The following is a 22,087-nucleotide window of genomic DNA, read 5'->3' on the forward strand; positions in this document are numbered from 1 at the left end:
CTCCAATTTGCTACACTCTCCAAGAGAGATAATTGTGATCAGAGGTGGAACTAGGGGAGGGTGTGAGCAGGGTCACTGCCCAGGGAGTAACCTGACTGGGGGCACGGAAATCTCATTTAGTGCATATGTTGCGGCACTGCATTGATTGACCGGTCAATCTGCACTGCTGCCTGTCACAGTGACATCCTGATCGGGCACTGTGATCAGCTATAGCACTGACCCAGGTGAGATAGTTCAGCACTTTACAAGGAGGGAACAGATGTTGTGGGTGACAGATGCTGGAGGTAGGCCAAGACTGTTGGCCAGAGTAACGTGGAGACTTACTGCACTCTGCATGCCCATCCTCTCCCTGACATCAGGGGAAGGAAGTGGCCCTGGGGTGTGTGTAGGTATGCCAGATGTCAGTGTATGCATAAGTAAGTATGCCTGTGTAGTGGGAGGTGATGGGGCGTTAAGCTGGAGGACTTAAAACAGGCACAAAAGCACATAGATACCTCTGATTATACCGCACCAAATGCTGATAATATCATGCTGTAGCTGCACTTTACAGAAGATGATGCAGATGTCATCATTGGTTGGTGGGTTCATTAAATCAATCCATCATATCATAACCACACTGTGCATATGATGTACTGAATCAGTAACACCAGGAAGACATCTCCATGTTAGGAGTAGAGTTGAAGTTAACAGAATATGTCCAGCACTGTGGTGTGTAGCCCATAAATAATAATTGTGCACATTACCAGAACAACATACTGTCAACTGCAAGATCATTTTGCTGCTTGTAGCGTATGCTCATCCTGTACAGTGTTGTAGTAGATCCGTCTCTTCAGTGTTCACTGCAACAAAAGTAAGACATTGCATTAATATTACAGACGTTTGGGGGCTGAAATCTCACTTCGCTGCGGACAATTTCCCTTTGCATAAGATTCTTGTGATTATGTCAATGATGATCAATAACTGCATCATAACACAGCCGCTCTATACAGAAGATGTACTTGCTCTCATTGGTCATTGAGGTAATACGTCACACAATGTACAGATATAGCAAGGATTATTTCTCCCACTTGTGCATTATGGCATTATGATGGGAAATGTTGTGAGATTCTGCATTATCAGCATCACTGAATCTTTTGGAAATTAAGTGATATTCTATGTTTTAATGCAATATTATGGGTGATCAGCCGGTAAAATAATAATAGCTTGCTGTATCTGTAGCCATGCTCTACCCATGATGTGCTGAACCAATGACTGCAGAGAGATTCAGAGTGCTAAACATGACTGGAACGCATCTCTGAATAATGGGCAGCAAAGCAGTGCAGAATAGGAGGTGAAAGTATTTAAAATGGAAGATCCTTAGCAGCTGTGTGGAGAGTAGACAGTACAGACTGACCAAGTAAATGGTAAAAGGAGTAACTTCAACATTACTTGGCTTTGTTCTCCACATTGAAGCTTTCCTCCTCTTTAAATCACTAATACTGATGCCATGTGTAACCTGTACTGAGAGTTATATAATCTACTGGCCTAGATGAAACCATATGATGCAAACAGGATCCATCCCACTCCAGATTCATAGAATTGAACCACCTCAACCTTTCATAACAATCACATAGAACTGCAGCTGTGCGCTACTGCACATGTTCTTGTTATGAATGGTAGTAGATGTGGTCCTTGGGTCTTTACTTCATACTGTAGCCACACTCTACTCATGATGTATTGAATCAACGAAAACTTGCATGGTTCAGATCACAGGAAGGGGTAGAGTAGAGATGAAAATATTCAATGTGAAACCCGTAGCAGCCGGATTGTGTGGAGTCAATAAAACGACAAATACTAAATGGTAAATGAGAAATATACACATTGCTTATCTGTCTCTGTGTAGTAATTTTCCTTCTCTTCAACTGTCCTTCAAATTTTCTCTTTTGCAAGAAAAGGAACACATGGCTTCAATATTCACTTCTGTTCTGCAGTCATCCCTCCTGAAATAAAAGTTAAGCATTGCATTGTTATTATGATAATACATACAATAAACCTTGCTCCAAACCATTTGATGCAAAGCAAATCCACCTCCCACCCACAGCTGTGCTCCTTCTAGAGCATGCATGTCAAACTCCAGTCCTCGAGGGTCCCAAACAGGCCAGGTTTTCAGTAGGGATATCCTGAAAACCTGGCCTGTTTGCGGCCCTCGAGGACTGGAGTTTGACATCCTTGTTCTTGAGCTTCTACCACGCAAGTCATCCATGTGAGTGACACTGTACTGCAGTCCTGGTCTGCACACAATCTACTGAATCAATGACATCACACTGTAAAGGCAATCTACAAGATGTATTAGTTGTCCACACTTCCGAAATGTTACTTTTATGTCCAAATCACTTATTCCCATGACCTGATATTTGTATTTGTTATTTATAGGATTGTCACAAAGAGTTGATGAGGTCACCAAATGATAGTATGTAGAGAGAAAGAGAGATCTCAGAACAGAGCCCTGATGTATACCCACAGACAGATCAATAGAAGACGAAGACATGTTAGCAACAGAGATGGAGAATGTGTGACAGGAAAGTTATGATGAAAACCAGGATAGAACTGTGTTACGGATACCAAGAGAGAGTTTAGAATATGAAGGAGGAGAGTGATTGAGAGCATCAAACGCAGCAGATAGATCAAGTAGGATTAGTAGGGAAAAGTGACCTTGGGAATTTGCTTTAAGCACAGTCTGTAGAACGAGCTGTACGAAAGGCAGGTTGTAAAGGATCCAGGAGGGAATGTGATTTAAGAATGTTGACATTCTAGCAATTAGGAGACAAACAGCAGGAGGGATACAGGGCGGTAGTTAGTAAGGCACATAGGGTGTAGGTTGTTTCTGAGAAAAGGGTGACCACTACAGGCTTAAAGTAAGAGGGTAAAGAGCCAGAGAATAGGGAGGAATTGAAGATGTGGGTGAGAGTGGGGACTAAGAGATGCAGTAAGGTGTGAGGGGATACGATCTAGAGGGCATGTGGTAGAGGGAGAAGAGAAGATGATTTGCTTCCAGCTCTGTAAGAGAAGAAAAAGAGTCAAATGCAGAAGGAGAATTAGGTAGAAGGAGAGAAGGGGGAAGGGACAGAAGGAATCTCCTTGTGGGTGGCATCCACCTTGCCTCTGAAGTAGTCAAATGCTTGAGGAGAAGTGAAGGAAGGATGGCAAGTGTGAGGAGAAGGTTAGTGGAGGGAGTCAAATACAGGGAAAAAAAGACAGCGTAAATTAAATTTGAGTGTTGATGAATGTGAAAAAAAAGTAGTGTGGTTTGGCCCCAGAGAGCAGCTTTATACAGGACTGGAGACATTTTTACTGTAGAAAAATCAAATATCAATTGTGTGATTTCCTTCATAGGCATTAAGAACAGCGAGTGGAAGTGTGATGAACATGTTTGGGAATTTAGCCAAGGGTGTGGGCTAGAGGGACAAGTGTGTCAGAGCCTAGAGGGGGCATATAGATAGGAGGATAGCATTGTAAGAGTTAATAAGATTGTTAGTTTAAGCGGAAAGAGAGAGAGAGCAGAGAGGTTAGAGTAGATGTCAGAGGAGAGTTTAATTAAGCAGAGGCAAATCAGTGGGACAGGTAAGATGGGGTGAGGGGAATGACTGATTGTGAATGATGAGAGCAGAAGAGGTCATGTACAACTAGAGCCTTGTTAGTCAGAGAACGGACATTCCAGATGGCATAGGAGAAGGGAAGAGAAAAGTAAGGAAAGGAATGTGGATTACATTAGATAGGTTAACACTCTTAGCAGGGAGGCAGAGGCAGGGAGGCCCGATGTGTATATGAGCAGGTTCAAGATTATAAGAGATATCCCACACATCAGCAAACATAGAAGGAGACACAGAGATAGGTGTAGAGAGAGACAGAGATAGCTCTATGTAGAGAGAGAGGGACGTAGAGAGAATGAGACAGATAGGCGCAGAGAGAGGGGGCGCAGAGAGAGGAGGCGCCAAAAGAGGGGGCGCAGAGAGAGGGGGCACAGAGAATAGGATATTAAAGAGTGCTTTTCATTGAGCAGTGCAGAAATAGCTGCAATAGAGGTCTGTACAAATGGTGCAGTGTGTAGACACATGCAAAGGTAGGGGAAGGAAAGAGGAGAACATGTGGATAAAAGCAGGAGTGTGGAAGTTAGAGAAATTAGAAAAGTTTAACAGAGGAGTGAGGAAACAGCCAGCAGAAAGAACAAGAGAGAGGTTACATTGGGATGACGTTCTGTGGTAAAGAGAAAATGCTAGGAGAGAGCTTTCAAATATTAGAGGACATGAATTGAGGGAGCAAATGTATAAATCAAAACCTGAGGGGGAGGTATAGCACGAAAGCTTGCACAGCAGATTATAGTCTTAATGTTGCGTGTACCTGTCAGGGTATTCAAGAAGTTAAATTCTCACAAGTGCAGAGTTCATGATGAAATGCTGAATCTAGTCCCCCTCCAATTTAATTTTAATATAACTTTTCCATTCTTCATTACTGCAAAAAGCAAACAAAACAAAACCACATTGCATTACTATTTTCAAAATGGATTGAATGGCATATTCAACAGTGACTGTGTGATGCCAATATTCCCCACTCACTCGTAGTGAAGCACATATTGTACTAGTGTTGAAAGTAGGCCGGTAGAGTCAGGTACGCAGTACTGATAAAACAATAAGTGCCCGTCGTAAGTACCAGCTCCGCAACAGTGCGGGCATCACATTAGTGACGTGGATGAACATATATGGATAAGCCCATATTAAGGCATCACGTGACCAGAGCCGTCACTGACTGGGTATACGTAAAGACGCAGGGAGATGCAAGGAAAGGGAGGGAGAGAGACAGGGAGAAGATGTGAAACGGAGGAAGGCACGGATGGAGGGAGTTCTTCCGAGCTTCTGCGGGCCTCTCTCTTTCACTGGTGCATGCCGGGAGCTGGTCCCAACATCCACAAAGTGTGTGTGTATTATTGGTTGTATTTTATGGGGGTAGGAGGGTAGTGTGTATATTGTGTGTGTGGGAGTATTATATTGTGTGTAGAGGTGCAGAGGAGAGTACTAGATTGTGTATCTTGTGTAAGGGTGTTGTGTATATTGTGTTTGGAGCTATAATATTATTGGGGAGATTAGTATTGAGGAGGTATTATAGTGTGTATTGTGGGGAGTATTAGTGTGTGTATTGTTTGTGGGTGACAGATGCTGGGGGTATGCAGCAATCCCTGCACTGAGGTCCGAGGCGGCTCTGCATCGCTCGCACGCACTGTGGATGACCAAGCATGTGCCCATGATAATCATGGCCTTACAGGGATGAGTGTGTCAGAGCCTAGAAGGGGCATATATATGATGGAGGAGGGAGGAGGAGGAGGGAGGAGGAGGAGATGATAGCATTGTAAAAGTTAACAAGATAGTTAGTTTAAGCAGAAAGTGAGGAGAGGTTAGAGATAAGGGTAGATGTCAGAGGAGAGAGTTCAATTAAGCTGAGGTATCGAGTAGGACAGGGGTGAGGGGAATGAGAGGTGGTGGATGATGAGAGCAGAAGAGGTCATGTACAAATAGACCTTGTTAGTCAGAGAGCAGTCATTCCAGAGGGCACGTGAGAAGTGAAGAGTAAAGTGAGACATGGAATGTGGATTACATTAGATGGGTTAATACGCTTAGCACGGAGGTGGAGAGAGAGAGGCAAGAGGCAGAGAGTGGTGCAGGGGTTGAGGAAGAGATGTTGCATGTACCTTATCAGAACATTAAAGAACATCAATTCACACTGGTGCAGAGTTGATGATGAATCCAGTTCACCTCCAATTCAATTTTAACAGAAATGTTTCATTCTTCATTACTGAAAAAAAAGAAAAGTAAAAAACATTTCATTACTATTTTCAAAATGGATTGAATTCCCCCAACAATGACTATGTGTTACCAATATATCCCTCTCAGTCCCACTGCAGCATATACTGTACCAGTGTGAAAGTAGGAAGGTACACAGTACCGGTAAAACAATACGTGCCGGTACTATGCACCATATGAATTATAAGGGGATGTAAATCTCCCAGTCTCTCTCCATATCCGCAACAGAGCGGGCTCCGGTCAGTGGCATGGATGCCCATATATGGGTATGCTCATATTTGGGCATCCCATGTCACTGACCGGAGCCGGCTCTGAGTATAGGGATATATGCGGAGACGCAGAGGTGCAAGGAAATGGGAGGAGGCACGGTGAGAAACAGGGAGAGACCACAGGAAGATAGAGGGCAACAACTTCCACAAGGTACTTGTATGGGTATAATTGTTTGTATTTTGTGCAGAGGGGGTAATTTCAGATAAAATACAATTCTCCACCCTCTACGAAACAATTCCACTTTGTTCAGTAAGCCAGAAAGTCTTGGTCCCATGTGGACTGAATTTAATGCAAATAAGGTCCTTAATACACAAGTAAAGAATAAAGTTACTTATTCTCTACTGTAAGAAGTGCCACATTGCCCACTATTTGGGTCCTGTGCCCAGATTGTGACCATGCATGGCAGAGGTGAGATTCCCCCAACTCCAATTTGCTACACTCTCCAAGAGAGATAATTGTGATCAGAGGTGGAACTAGGGGAGGGTGTGAGCAGGGTCACTGCCCAGGGAGTAACCTGACTGGGGGCACGGAAATCTCATTTAGTGCATACACTACCGACACACTTTATTGAAGTGTGGTCGGTACCGCAAGCCGGGAAATCTCCCGGCTTGCTAGTGGCCGCCCCTCGGCCGCCCCGCGGTCACGCGTCATCGGGAGCGTGCGCCCGCTGCACGCATGTCCAGGGGCTCCCCGAGGGAGCCCTGGTGTCCCGCGATCGCGGGACAGCGGCAGGGGGTTCCGGGGGACCCGGCGGACCCGGCAGCGGTAGGGAGAGCGCCCCGATCGGAGGGCGCTCTTCCGCTGCTTCGGCGTGCGCCCGTCACACTCGGGCGCGCGCCAGGCTACTGCTGCGGCACAGAACGGGCAAATGCTCGAATAAACTGTGCCGCAGCAGTATGTTGCGGCACTGCATTGATTGACCGGTCAATCTGCACTGCTGCCTGTCACAGTGACATCATGATCGGGCACTGTGATCAGCTATAGCACTGACCCAGGTGAGATAGTTCAGCACTTTACAAGGAGGGAACAGATGTTGTGGGTGACAGATGCTGGAGGTAGGCCAAGACTGTTGGCCAGAGTAACGTGGAGACTTACTGCACTCTGCATGCCCATCCTCTCCCTGACATCAGGGGAAGGAAGTGGCCCTGGGGTGTGTGTAGGTATGCCAGATGTCAGTGTATGCATAAGTAAGTATGCCTGTGTAGTGGGAGGTGTAGGGGCGTTAAGCTGGAGGACTTAAAACAGGCACAAAAGCACATAGATACCTCTGATTATACCGCACCAAATGCTGATAATATCATGCTGTAGCTGCACTTTACAGAAGATGATGCAGATGTCATCATTGGTTGGTGGGTTCATTAAATCAATCCATCATATCATAACCACACTGTGCATATGATGTACTGAATCAGTAACACCAGGAAGACATCTCCATGTTAGGAGTAGAGTTGAAGTTAACAGAATATGTCCAGCACTGTGGTGTGTAGCCCATAAATAATAATTGTGCACATTACCAGAACAACATACTGTCAACTGCAAGATCATTTTGCTGCTTGTAGCGTATGCTCATCCTGTACAGTGTTGTAGTAGATCCGTCTCTTCAGTGTTCACTGCAACAAAAGTAAGACATTGCATTAATATTACAGACGTTTGGGGGCTGAAATCTCACTTCGCTGCGGACAATTTCCCTTTGCATAAGATTCTTGTGATTATGTCAATGATGATCAATAACTGCATCATAACACAGCCGCTCTATACAGAAGATGTACTTGCTCTCATTGGTCATTGAGGTAATACGTCACACAATGTACAGATATAGCAAGGATTATTTCTCCCACTTGTGCATTATGGCATTATGATGGGAAATGTTGTGAGATTCTGCATTATCAGCATCACTGAATCTTTTGGAAATTAAGTGATATTCTATGTTTTAATGCAATATTATGGGTGATCAGCCGGTAAAATAATAATAGCTTGCTGTATCTGTAGCCATGCTCTACCCATGATGTGCTGAACCAATGACTGCAGAGAGATTCAGAGTGCTAAACATGACTGGAACGCATCTCTGAATAATGGGCAGCAAAGCAGTGCAGAATAGGAGGTGAAAGTATTTAAAATGGAAGATCCTTAGCAGCTGTGTGGAGAGTAGACAGTACAGACTGACCAAGTAAATGGTAAAAGGAGTAACTTCAACATTACTTGGCTTTGTTCTCCACATTGAAGCTTTCCTCCTCTTTAAATCACTAATACTGATGCCATGTGTAACCTGTACTGAGAGTTATATAATCTACTGGCCTAGATGAAACCATATGATGCAAACAGGATCCATCCCACTCCAGATTCATAGAATTGAACCACCTCAACCTTTCATAACAATCACATAGAACTGCAGCTGTGCGCTACTGCACATGTTCTTGTTATGAATGGTAGTAGATGTGGTCCTTGGGTCTTTACTTCATACTGTAGCCACCCTCTACTCATGATGTATTGAATCAACGAAAACCTGCATGGTTCAGATCACAGGAAGGGGTAGAGTAGAGATGAAAATATTCAATGTGAAACCCGTAGCAGCCGGATTGTGTGGAGTCAATAAAACGACAAATACTAAATGGTAAATGAGAAATATACACATTGCTTATCTGTCTCTGTGTAGTAATTTTCCTTCTCTTCAACTGTCCTTCAAATTTTCTCTTTTGCAAGAAAAGGAACACATGGCTTCAATATTCACTTCTGTTCTGCAGTCATCCCTCCTGAAATAAAAGTTAAGCATTGCATTGTTATTATGATAATACATACAATAAACCTTGCTCCAAACCATTTGATGCAAAGCAAATCCACCTCCCACCCACAGCTGTGCTCCTTCTAGAGCATGCATGTCAAACTCCAGTCCTCGAGGGTCCCAAACAGGCCAGGTTTTCAGTAGGGATATCCTGAAAACCTGGCCTGTTTGCGGCCCTCGAGGACTGGAGTTTGACATCCTTGTTCTTGAGCTTCTACCACGCAAGTCATCCATGTGAGTGACACTGTACTGCAGTCCTGGTCTGCACACAATCTACTGAATCAATGACATCACACTGTAAAGGCAATCTACAAGATGTATTAGTTGTCCACACTTCCGAAATGTTACTTTTATGTCCAAATCACTTATTCCCATGACCTGATATTTGTATTTGTTATTTATAGGATTGTCACAAAGAGTTGATGAGGTCACCAAATGATAGTATGTAGAGAGAAAGAGAGATCTCAGAACAGAGCCCTGATGTATACCCACAGACAGATCAATAGAAGACGAAGACATGTTAGCAACAGAGATGGAGAATGTGTGACAGGAAAGTTATGATGAAAACCAGGATAGAACTGTGTTACGGATACCAAGAGAGAGTTTAGAATATGAAGGAGGAGAGTGATTGAGAGCATCAAACGCAGCAGATAGATCAAGTAGGATTAGTAGGGAAAAGTGACCTTGGGAATTTGCTTTAAGCACAGTCTGTAGAACGAGCTGTACGAAAGGCAGGTTGTAAAGGATCCAGGAGGGAATGTGATTTAAGAATGTTGACATTCTAGCAATTAGGAGACAAACAGCAGGAGGGATACAGGGCGGTAGTTAGTAAGGCACATAGGGTGTAGGTTGTTTCTGAGAAAAGGGTGACCACTACAGGCTTAAAGTAAGAGGGTAAAGAGCCAGAGAATAGGGAGGAATTGAAGATGTGGGTGAGAGTGGGGACTAAGAGATGCAGTAAGGTGTGAGGGGATACGATCTAGAGGGCATGTGGTAGAGGGAGAAGAGAAGATGATTAGCTTCCAGCTCTGTAAGAGAAGAAAAGGAGTCAAATGCAGAAGGAGAATTAGGTAGAAGGAGAGAAGGGGGAAGGGACAGAAGGAATCTCCTTGTGGGTGGCATCCACCTTGCCTCTGAAGTAGTCAAATGCTTGAGGAGAAGTGAAGGAAGGATGGCAAGTGTGAGGAGAAGGTTAGTGGAGGGAGTCAAATACAGGGAAAAAAAGACAGCGTAAATTAAATTTGAGTGTTGATGAATGTGAAAAAAAAGTAGTGTGGTTTGGCCCCAGAGAGCAGCTTTATACAGGACTGGAGACATTTTTACTGTAGAAAAATCAAATATCAATTGTGTGATTTCCTTCATAGGCATTAAGAACAGCGAGTGGAAGTGTGATGAATATGTTTGGGAATTTAGCCAAGGGTGTGGGCTAGAGGGACAAGTGTGTCAGAGCCTAGAGGGGGCATATAGATAGGAGGATAGCATTGTAAGAGTTAATAAGATTGTTAGTTTAAGCGGAAAGAGAGAGAGAGCAGAGAGGTTAGAGTAGATGTCAGAGGAGAGTTTAATTAAGCAGAGTCAAATCAGTGGGACAGGTAAGACGGGGTGAGGGGAATGACTGATTGTGAATGATGAGAGCAGAAGAGGTCATGTACAACTAGAGCCTTGTTAGTCAGAGAACGGACATTCCAGATGGCATAGGAGAAGGGAAGAGAAAAGTAAGGAAAGGAATGTGGATTACATTAGATAGGTTAACACTCTTAGCAGGGAGGCAGAGGCAGGGAGGCCCGATGTGTATATGAGCAGGTTCAAGATTATAAGAGATATCCCACACATCAGCAAACATAGAAGGAGACACAGAGATAGGTGTAGAGAGAGACAGAGATAGCTCTATGTAGAGAGAGAGGGACGTAGAGAGAATGAGACAGATAGGCGCAGAGAGAGGGGGCGCAGAGAGGAGGCGCCAAAAGAGGGGGCGCAGAGAGAGGGGGCACAGAGAATAGGATATTAAAGAGTGCTTTTCATTGAGCAGTGCAGAAATAGCTGCAATAGAGGTCTGTACAAATGGTGCAGTGTGTAGACACATGCAAAGGTAGGGGAAGGAAAGAGGAGAACATGTGGATAAAAGCAGGTGTGTGGAAGTTAGAGAAATTAGAAAAGTTTAACAGAGGAGTGAGGAAACAGCCAGCAGAAAGAACAAGAGAGAGGTTACATTGGGATGACGTTCTGTGGTAAAGAGAAAATGCTAGGAGAGAGCTTTCAAATATTAGAGGACATGAATTGAGGGAGCAAATGTATAAATCAAAACCTGAGGGGGAGGTATAGCACGAAAGCTTGCACAGCAGATTATAGTCTTAATGTTGCGTGTACCTGTCAGGGTATTCAAGAAGTTAAATTCTCACAAGTGCAGAGTTCATGATGAAATGCTGAATCTAGTCCCCCTCCAATTTAATTTTAATATAACTTTTCCATTCTTCATTACTGCAAAAAGCAAACAAAACAAAACCACATTGCATTACTATTTTCAAAATGGATTGAATGGCATATTCAACAGTGACTGTGTGATGCCAATATTCCCCACTCACTCGTAGTGAAGCACATATTGTACTAGTGTTGAAAGTAGGCCGGTAGAGTCAGGTACGCAGTACTGATAAAACAATAAGTGCCCGTCGTAAGTACCAGCTCCGCAACAGTGCGGGCATCACATTAGTGACGTGGATGAACATATATGGATAAGCCCATATTAAGGCATCACGTGACCAGAGCCGTCACTGACTGGGTATACGTAAAGACGCAGGGAGATGCAAGGAAAGGGAGGGAGAGAGACAGGGAGAAGATGTGAAACGGAGGAAGGCACGGATGGAGGGAGTTCTTCCGAGCTTCTGCGGGCCTCTCTCTTTCACTGGTGCATGCCGGGAGCTGGTCCCAACATCCACAAAGTGTGTGTGTATTATTGGTTGTATTTTATGGGGGTAGGAGGGTAGTGTGTATATTGTGTGTGTGGGAGTATTATATTGTGTGTAGAGGTGCAGAGGAGAGTACTAGATTGTGTATCTTGTGTAAGGGTGTTGTGTATATTGTGTTTGGAGCTATAATATTATTGGGGAGATTAGTATTGAGGAGGTATTATAGTGTGTATTGTGGGGAGTATTAGTGTGTGTATTGTTTGTGGGTGACAGATGCTGGGGGTATGCAGCAATCCCTGCACTGAGGTCCGAGGCGGCTCTGCATCGCTCGCACGCACTGTGGATGACCAAGCATGTGCCCATGATAATCATGGCCTTACAGGGATGAGTGTGTCAGAGCCTAGAAGGGGCATATATATGATGGAGGAGGGAGGAGGAGGAGGGAGGAGGAGGAGATGATAGCATTGTAAAAGTTAACAAGATAGTTAGTTTAAGCAGAAAGTGAGGAGAGGTTAGAGATAAGGGTAGATGTCAGAGGAGAGAGTTCAATTAAGCTGAGGTATCGAGTAGGACAGGGGTGAGGGGAATGAGAGGTGGTGGATGATGAGAGCAGAAGAGGTCATGTACAAATAGACCTTGTTAGTCAGAGAGCAGTCATTCCAGAGGGCACGTGAGAAGTGAAGAGTAAAGTGAGACATGGAATGTGGATTACATTAGATGGGTTAATACGCTTAGCAGGGAGGTGGAGAGAGAGAGGCAAGAGGCAGAGAGTGGTGCAGGGGTTGAGGAAGAGATGTTGCATGTACCTTATCAGAACATTAAAGAACATCAATTCACACTGGTGCAGAGTTGATGATGAATCCAGTTCACCTCCAATTCAATTTTAACAGAAATGTTTCATTCTTCATTACTGAAAAAAAAGAAAAGTAAAAAACATTTCATTACTATTTTCAAAATGGATTGAATTCCCCCAACAATGACTATGTGTTACCAATATATCCCTCTCAGTCCCACTGCAGCATATACTGTACCAGTGTGAAAGTAGGAAGGTACACAGTACCGGTAAAACAATACGTGCCGGTACTATGCACCATATGAATTATAAGGGGATGTAAATCTCCCAGTCTCTCTCCATATCCGCAACAGAGCGGGCTCCGGTCAGTGGCATGGATGCCCATATATGGGTATGCTCATATTTGGGCATCCCATGTCACTGACCGGAGCCGGCTCTGAGTATAGGGATATATGCGGAGACGCACAGGTGCAAGGAAATGGGAGGAGGCACGGTGAGAAACAGGGAGAGACCACAGGAAGATAGAGGGCAACAACTTCCACAAGGTACTTGTATGGGTATAATTGTTTGTATTTTGTGCAGAGGGGGTAATTTCAGATAAAATACAATTCTCCACCCTCTACGAAACAATTCCACTTTGTTCAGTAAGCCAGAAAGTCTTGGTCCCATGTGGACTGAATTTAATGCAAATAAGGTCCTTAATACACAAGTAAAGAATAAAGTTACTTATTCTCTACTGTAAGAAGTGCCACATTGCCCACTATTTGGGTCCTGTGCCCAGATTGTGACCATGCATGGCAGAGGTGAGATTAACCCAACTCCAATTTGCTACACTCTCCAAGAGAGATAATTGTGATCAGAGGTGGAACTAGGGGAGGGTGTGAGCAGGGTCACTGCCCAGGGAGTAACCTGACTGGGGGCACGGAAATCTCATTTAGTGCATATGTTGCGGCACTGCATTGATTGACCGGTCAATCTGCACTGCTGCCTGTCACAGTGACATCCTGATCGGACACTGTGATCAGCTATAGCACTGACCCAGGTGAGATAGTTCAGCACTTTACAAGGAGGGAACAGATGTTGTGGGTGACAGATGCTGGAGGTAGGCCAAGACTGTTGGCCAGAGTAACGTGGAGACTTACTGCACTCTGCATGCCCATCCTCTCCCTGACATCAGGGGAAGGAAGTGGCCCTGGGGTGTGTGTAGGTATGCCAGATGTCAGTGTATGCATAAGTAAGTATGCCTGTGTAGTGGGAGGTGTAGGGGCGTTAAGCTGGAGGACTTAAAACAGGCACAAAAGCACATAGATACCTCTGATTATACCGCACCAAATGCTGATAATATCATGCTGTAGCTGCACTTTACAGAAGATGATGCAGATGTCATCATTGGTTGGTGGGTTCATTAAATCAATCCATCATATCATAACCACACTGTGCATATGATGTACTGAATCAGTAACACCAGGAAGACATCTCCATGTTAGGAGTAGAGTTGAAGTTAACAGAATATGTCCAGCACTGTGGTGTGTAGCCCATAAATAATAATTGTGCACATTACCAGAACAACATACTGTCAACTGCAAGATCATTTTGCTGCTTGTAGCGTATGCTCATCCTGTACAGTGTTGTAGTAGATCCGTCTCTTCAGTGTTCACTGCAACAAAAGTAAGACATTGCATTAATATTACAGACGTTTGGGGGCTGAAATCTCACTTCGCTGCGGACAATTTCCCTTTGCATAAGATTCTTGTGATTATGTCAATGATGATCAATAACTGCATCATAACACAGCCGCTCTATACAGAAGATGTACTTGCTCTCATCGGTCATTGAGGTAATACGTCACACAATGTACAGATATAGCAAGGATTATTTCTCCCACTGGTGCATTATGGCATTATGATGGGAAATGTTGTGAGATTCTGCATTATCAGCATCACTGAATCTTTTGGAAATTAAGTGATATTCTATGTTTTAATGCAATATTATGGGTGATCAGCCGGTAAAATAATAATAGCTTGCTGTATCTGTAGCCATGCTCTACCCATGATGTGCTGAACCAATGACTGCAGAGAGATTCAGAGTGCTAAACATGACTGGAACGCATCTCTGAATAATGGGCAGCAAAGCAGTGCAGAATAGGAGGTGAAAGTATTTAAAATGGAAGATCCTTAGCAGCTGTGTGGAGAGTAGACAGTACAGACTGACCAAGTAAATGGTAAAAGGAGTAACTTCAACATTACTTGGCTTTGTTCTCCACATTGAAGCTTTCCTCCTCTTTAAATCACTAATACTGATGCCATGTGTAACCTGTACTGAGAGTTATATAATCTACTGGCCTAGATGAAACCATATGATGCAAACAGGATCCATCCCACTCCAGATTCATAGAATTGAACCACCTCAACCTTTCATAACAATCACATAGAACTGCAGCTGTGCGCTACTGCACATGTTCTTGTTATGAATGGTAGTAGATGTGGTCCTTGGGTCTTTACTTCATACTGTAGCCACACTCTACTCATGATGTATTGAATCAACGAAAACTTGCATGGTTCAGATCACAGGAAGGGGTAGAGTAGAGATGAAAATATTCAATGTGAAACCCGTAGCAGCCGGATTGTGTGGAGTCAATAAAACGACAAATACTAAATGGTAAATGAGAAATATACACATTGCTTATCTGTCTCTGTGTAGTAATTTTCCTTCTCTTCAACTGTCCTTCAAATTTTCTCTTTTGCAAGAAAAGGAACACATGGCTTCAATATTCACTTCTGTTCTGCAGTCATCCCTCCTGAAATAAAAGTTAAGCATTGCATTGTTATTATGATAATACATACAATAAACCTTGCTCCAAACCATTTGATGCAAAGCAAATCCACCTCCCACCCACAGCTGTGCTCCTTCTAGAGCATGCATGTCAAACTCCAGTCCTCGAGGGTCCCAAACAGGCCAGGTTTTCAGTAGGGATATCCTGAAAACCTGGCCTGTTTGCTGCCCTCGAGGACTGGAGTTTGACATCCTTGTTCTTGAGCTTCTACCACGCAAGTCATCCATGTGAGTGACACTGTACTGCAGTCCTGGTCTGCACACAATCTACTGAATCAATGACATCACACTGTAAAGGCAATCTACAAGATGTATTAGTTGTCCACACTTCCGAAATGTTACTTTTATGTCCAAATCACTTATTCCCATGACCTGATATTTGTATTTGTTATTTATAAGATTGTCACAAAGAGTTGATGAGGTCACCAAATGATAGTATGTAGAGAGAAAGAGAGATCTCAGAACAGAGCCCTGATGTATACCCACAGACAGATCAATAGAAGACGAAGGCATGTTAGCAACAGAGATGGAGAATGTGTGACAGGAAAGTTATGATGAAAACCAGGATAGAACTGTGTTACGGATACCAAGAGAGAGTTTAGAATATGAAGGAGGAGAGTGATTGAGAGCATCAAACGCAGCAGATAGATCAAGTAGGATTAGTAGGGAAAAGTGACCTTGGGAATTTGCTTTAAGCACAGTCTGTAGAACGAGCTGTACGAAAGGCAGGTTGTAAAGGATCCAGGAGGGAATGTGATTTAAGAATGTTGACATTCTAGCAATTAGGAGACAAACAGCAGGAGGGATACAGGGCGGTAGTTAGTAAGGCACATAGGGTGTAGGTTGTTTCTGAGAAAAGGGTGACCACTACAGGCTTAAAGTAAGAGGGTAAAGAGCCAGAGAATAGGGAGGAATTGAAGATGTGGGTGAGAGTGGGGACTAAGAGATGCAGTAAGGTGTGAGGGGATACGATCTAGAGGGCATGTGGTAGAGGGAGAAGAGAAGATGATTAGCTTCCAGCTCTGTAAGAGAAGAAAAGGAGTCAAATGCAGAAGGAGAATTAGGTAGAAGGAGAGAAGGGGGAAGGGACAGAAGGAATCTCCTTGTGGGTGGCATCCACCTTGCCTCTGAAGTAGTCAAATGCTTGAGGAGAAGTGAAGGAAGGATGGCAAGTGTGAGGAGAAGGTTAGTGGAGGGAGTCAAATACAGGGAAAAAAAGACAGCGTAAATTAAATTTGAGTGTTGATGAATGTGAAAAAAAAGTAGTGTGGTTTGGCCCCAGAGAGCAGCTTTATACAGGACTGGAGACATTTTTACTGTAGAAAAATCAAATATCAATTGTGTGATTTCCTTCATAGGCATTAAGAACAGCGAGTGGAAGTGTGATGAACATGTTTGGGAATTTAGCCAAGGGTGTGGGCTAGAGGGACAAGTGTGTCAGAGCCTAGAGGGGGCATATAGATAGGAGGATAGCATTGTAAGAGTTAATAAGATTGTTAGTTTAAGCGGAAAGAGAGAGAGAGCAGAGAGGTTAGAGTAGATGTCAGAGGAGAGTTTAATTAAGCAGAGGCAAATCAGTGGGACAGGTAAGATGGGGTGAGGGGAATGACTGATTGTGAATGATGAGAGCAGAAGAGGTCATGTACAACTAGAGCCTTGTTAGTCAGAGAACGGACATTCCAGATGGCATAGGAGAAGGGAAGAGAAAAGTAAGGAAAGGAATGTGGATTACATTAGATAGGTTAACACTCTTAGCAGGGAGGCAGAGGCAGGGAGGCCCGATGTGTATATGAGCAGGTTCAAGATTATAAGAGATATCCCACACATCAGCAAACATAGAAGGAGACACAGAGATAGGTGTAGAGAGAGACAGAGATAGCTCTATGTAGAGAGAGAGGGACGTAGAGAGAATGAGACAGATAGGCGCAGAGAGAGGGGGCGCAGAGAGAGGAGGCGCCAAAAGAGGGGGCGCAGAGAGAGGGGGCACAGAGAATAGGATATTAAAGAGTGCTTTTCATTGAGCAGTGCAGAAATAGCTGCAATAGAGGTCTGTACAAATGGTGCAGTGTGTAGACACATGCAAAGGTAGGGGAAGGAAAGAGGAGAACATGTGGATAAAAGCAGGAGTGTGGAAGTTAGAGAAATTAGAAAAGTTTAACAGAGGAGTGAGGAAACAGCAAGCAGAAAGAACAAGAGAGAGGTTACATTGGGATGACGTTCTGTGGTAAAGAGAAAATGCTATGAGAGAGCTTTCAAATATTAGAGGACATGAATTGAGGGAGCAAATGTATAAATCAAAACCTGAGGGGGAGGTATAGCACGAAAGCTTGCACAGCAGATTATAGTCTTAATGTTGCGTGTACCTGTCAGGGTATTCAAGAAGTTAAATTCTCACAAGTGCAGAGTTCATGATGAAATGCTGAATCTAGTCCCCCTCCAATTTAATTTTAATATAACTTTTCCATTCTTCATTACTGCAAAAAGCAAACAAAACAAAACCACATTGCATTACTATTTTCAAAATGGATTGAATGGCATATTCAACAGTGACTGTGTGATGCCAATATTCCCCACTCACTCGTAGTGAAGCACATATTGTACTAGTGTTGAAAGTAGGCCGGTAGAGTCAGGTACGCAGTACTGATAAAACAATAAGTGCCCGTCGTAAGTACCAGCTCCGCAACAGTGCGGGCATCACATTAGTGACGTGGATGAACATATATGGATAAGCCCATATTAAGGCATCACGTGACCAGAGCCGTCACTGACTGGGTATACGTAAAGACGCAGGGAGATGCAAGGAAAGGGAGGGAGAGAGACAGGGAGAAGATGTGAAACGGAGGAAGGCACGGATGGAGGGAGTTCTTCCGAGCTTCTGCGGGCCTCTCTCTTTCACTGGTGCATGCCGGGAGCTGGTCCCAACATCCACAAAGTGTGTGTGTATTATTGGTTGTATTTTATGGGGGTAGGAGGGTAGTGTGTATATTGTGTGTGTGGGAGTATTATATTGTGTGTAGAGGTGCAGAGGAGAGTACTAGATTGTGTATCTTGTGTAAGGGTGTTGTGTATATTGTGTTTGGAGCTATAATATTATTGGGGAGATTAGTATTGAGGAGGTATTATAGTGTGTATTGTGGGGAGTATTAGTGTGTGTATTGTTTGTGGGTGACAGATGCTGGGGGTATGCAGCAATCCCTGCACTGAGGTCCGAGGCGGCTCTGCATCGCTCGCACGCACTGTGGATGACCAAGCATGTGCCCATGATAATCATGGCCTTACAGGGATGAGTGTGTCAGAGCCTAGAAGGGGCATATATATGATGGAGGAGGGAGGAGGAGGAGGGAGGAGGAGGAGATGATAGCATTGTAAAAGTTAACAAGATAGTTAGTTTAAGCAGAAAGTGAGGAGAGGTTAGAGATAAGGGTAGATGTCAGAGGAGAGAGTTCAATTAAGCTGAGGTATCGAGTAGGACAGGGGTGAGGGGAATGAGAGGTGGTGGATGATGAGAGCAGAAGAGGTCATGTACAAATAGACCTTGTTAGTCAGAGAGCAGTCATTCCAGAGGGCACGTGAGAAGTGAAGAGTAAAGTGAGACATGGAATGTGGATTACATTAGATGGGTTAATACGCTTAGCAGGGAGGTGGAGAGAGAGAGGCAAGAGGCAGAGAGTGGTGCAGGGGTTGAGGAAGAGATGTTGCATGTACCTTATCAGAACATTAAAGAACATCAATTCACACTGGTGCAGAGTTGATGATGAATCCAGTTCACCTCCAATTCAATTTTAACAGAAATGTTTCATTCTTCATTACTGAAAAAAAAGAAAAGTAAAAAACATTTCATTACTATTTTCAAAATGGATTGAATTCCCCCAACAATGACTATGTGTTACCAATATATCCCTCTCAGTCCCACTGCAGCATATACTGTACCAGTGTGAAAGTAGGAAGGTACACAGTACCGGTAAAACAATACGTGCCGGTACTATGCACCATATGAATTATAAGGGGATGTAAATCTCCCAGTCTCTCTCCATATCCGCAACAGAGCGGGCTCCGGTCAGTGGCATGGATGCCCATATATGGGTATGCTCATATTTGGGCATCCCATGTCACTGACCGGAGCCGGCTCTGAGTATAGGGATATATGCGGAGACGCAGAGGTGCAAGGAAATGGGAGGAGGCACGGTGAGAAACAGGGAGAGACCACAGGAAGATAGAGGGCAACAACTTCCACAAGGTACTTGTATGGGTATAATTGTTTGTATTTTGTGCAGAGGGGGTAATTTCAGATAAAATACAATTCTCCACCCTCTACGAAACAATTCCACTTTGTTCAGTAAGCCAGAAAGTCTTGGTCCCATGTGGACTGAATTTAATGCAAATAAGGTCCTTAATACACAAGTAAAGAATAAAGTTACTTATTCTCTACTGTAAGAAGTGCCACATTGCCCACTATTTGGGTCCTGTGCCCAGATTGTGACCATGCATGGCAGAGGTGAGATTCCCCCAACTCCAATTTGCTACACTCTCCAAGAGAGATAATTGTGATCAGAGGTGGAACTAGGGGAGGGTGTGAGCAGGGTCACTGCCCAGGGAGTAACCTGACTGGGGGCACGGAAATCTCATTTAGTGCATACACTACCGACACACTTTATTGAAGTGTGGTCGGTACCGCAAGCCGGGAAATCTCCCGGCTTGCTAGTGGCCGCCCCTCGGCGTGCCGCGCGTCATAGACGCGCGGTCACGCGTCATCGGGAGCGTGCGCCCGCTGCACGCATGTCCAGGGGCTCCCCGAGGGAGCCCTGGTGTCCCGCGATCGCGGGACAGCGGCAGGGGGTTCCGGGGGACCCGGCGGACCCGGCAGCGGTAGGGAGAGCGCCCCGATCGGAGGGCGCTCTTCCGCTGCTTCGGCGTGCGCCCGTCACACTCGGGCGCGCGCCAGGCTACTGCTGCGGCACAGAACGGGCAAATGCTCGAATAAACTGTGCCGCAGCAGTATGTTGCGGCACTGCATTGATTGACCGGTCAATCTGCACTGCTGCCTGTCACAGTGACATCCTGATCGGGCACTGTGATCAGCTATAGCACTGACCCAGGTGAGATAGTTCAGCACTTTACAAGGAGGGAACAGATGTTGTGGGTGACAGATGCTGGAGGTAGGCCAAGACTGTTGGCCAGAGTAACGTGGAGACTTACTGCACTCTGCATGCCCATCCTCTCCCTGACATCAGGGGAAGGAAGTGGCCCTGGGGTGTGTGTAGGTATGCCAGATGTCAGTGTATGCATAAGTAAGTATGCCTGTGTAGTGGGAGGTGTAGGGGCGTTAAGCTGGAGGACTTAAAACAGGCACAAAAGCACATAGATACCTCTGATTATACCGCACCAAATGCTGATAATATCATGCTGTAGCTGCACTTTACAGAAGATGATGCAGATGTCATCATTGGTTGGTGGGTTCATTAAATCAATCCATCATATCATAACCACACTGTGCATATGATGTACTGAATCAGTAACACCAGGAAGACATCTCCATGTTAGGAGTAGAGTTGAAGTTAACAGAATATGTCCAGCACTGTGGTGTGTAGCCCATAAATAATAATTGTGCACATTACCAGAACAACATACTGTCAACTGCAAGATCATTTTGCTGCTTGTAGCGTATGCTCATCCTGTACAGTGTTGTAGTAGATCCGTCTCTTCAGTGTTCACTGCAACAAAAGTAAGACATTGCATTAATATTACAGACGTTTGGGGGCTGAAATCTCACTTCGCTGCGGACAATTTCCCTTTGCATAAGATTCTTGTGATTATGTCAATGATGATCAATAACTGCATCATAACACAGCCGCTCTATACAGAAGATGTACTTGCTCTCATTGGTCATTGAGGTAATACGTCACACAATGTACAGATATAGCAAGGATTATTTCTCCCACTTGTGCATTATGGCATTATGATGGGAAATGTTGTGAGATTCTGCATTATCAGCATCACTGAATCTTTTGGAAATTAAGTGATATTCTATGTTTTAATGCAATATTATGGGTGATCAGCCGGTAAAATAATAATAGCTTGCTGTATCTGTAGCCATGCTCTACCCATGATGTGCTGAACCAATGACTGCAGAGAGATTCAGAGTGCTAAACATGACTGGAACGCATCTCTGAATAATGGGCAGCAAAGCAGTGCAGAATAGGAGGTGAAAGTATTTAAAATGGAAGATCCTTAGCAGCTGTGTGGAGAGTAGACAGTACAGACTGACCAAGTAAATGGTAAAAGGAGTAACTTCAACATTACTTGGCTTTGTTCTCCACATTGAAGCTTTCCTCCTCTTTAAATCACTAATACTGATGCCATGTGTAACCTGTACTGAGAGTTATATAATCTACTGGCCTAGATGAAACCATATGATGCAAACAGGATCCATCCCACTCCAGATTCATAGAATTGAACCACCTCAACCTTTCATAACAATCACATAGAACTGCAGCTGTGCGCTACTGCACATGTTCTTGTTATGAATGGTAGTAGATGTGGTCCTTGGGTCTTTACTTCATACTGTAGCCACCCTCTACTCATGATGTATTGAATCAACGAAAACCTGCATGGTTCAGATCACAGGAAGGGGTAGAGTAGAGATGAAAATATTCAATGTGAAACCCGTAGCAGCCGGATT

At 44.2% G+C, this 22,087-nt stretch overlaps 3 long non-coding RNA genes across 3 annotated transcripts; all 3 read right to left on the reverse strand.

Moving 5' to 3' along the window:
* Positions 1-1,865: 1,865 nt before the first annotated feature.
* Positions 1,866-5,788, reverse strand: LOC142475550 (uncharacterized). Its single transcript, XR_012790995.1, has 3 exons — positions 5,720-5,788; positions 4,378-4,488; positions 1,866-1,979 (listed from the first exon to the last, which is right to left on the reverse strand). It is a non-coding gene; the product is annotated as an uncharacterized LOC142475550 (long non-coding RNA).
* Positions 5,789-8,739: 2,951 nt separating this feature from the next.
* LOC142475551 (uncharacterized) lies at positions 8,740-12,658 on the reverse strand. Its single transcript, XR_012790996.1, has 3 exons — positions 12,590-12,658; positions 11,248-11,358; positions 8,740-8,851 (listed from the first exon to the last, which is right to left on the reverse strand). It is a non-coding gene; the product is annotated as an uncharacterized LOC142475551 (long non-coding RNA).
* Positions 12,659-15,261: 2,603 nt separating this feature from the next.
* On the reverse strand, positions 15,262-19,182 carry LOC142475546 (uncharacterized). The gene is made up of 3 exons (XR_012790991.1): positions 19,114-19,182; positions 17,772-17,882; positions 15,262-15,373 (listed from the first exon to the last, which is right to left on the reverse strand). It is a non-coding gene; the product is annotated as an uncharacterized LOC142475546 (long non-coding RNA).
* Between the last annotated feature and the right edge of the window lie 2,905 nt (positions 19,183-22,087).

Source organism: Ascaphus truei, unplaced genomic scaffold (genome assembly GCF_040206685.1).
Source record: "Ascaphus truei isolate aAscTru1 unplaced genomic scaffold, aAscTru1.hap1 HAP1_SCAFFOLD_1261, whole genome shotgun sequence".
NCBI classification, from domain to species: Eukaryota; Metazoa; Chordata; class Amphibia; order Anura; family Ascaphidae; genus Ascaphus; species Ascaphus truei.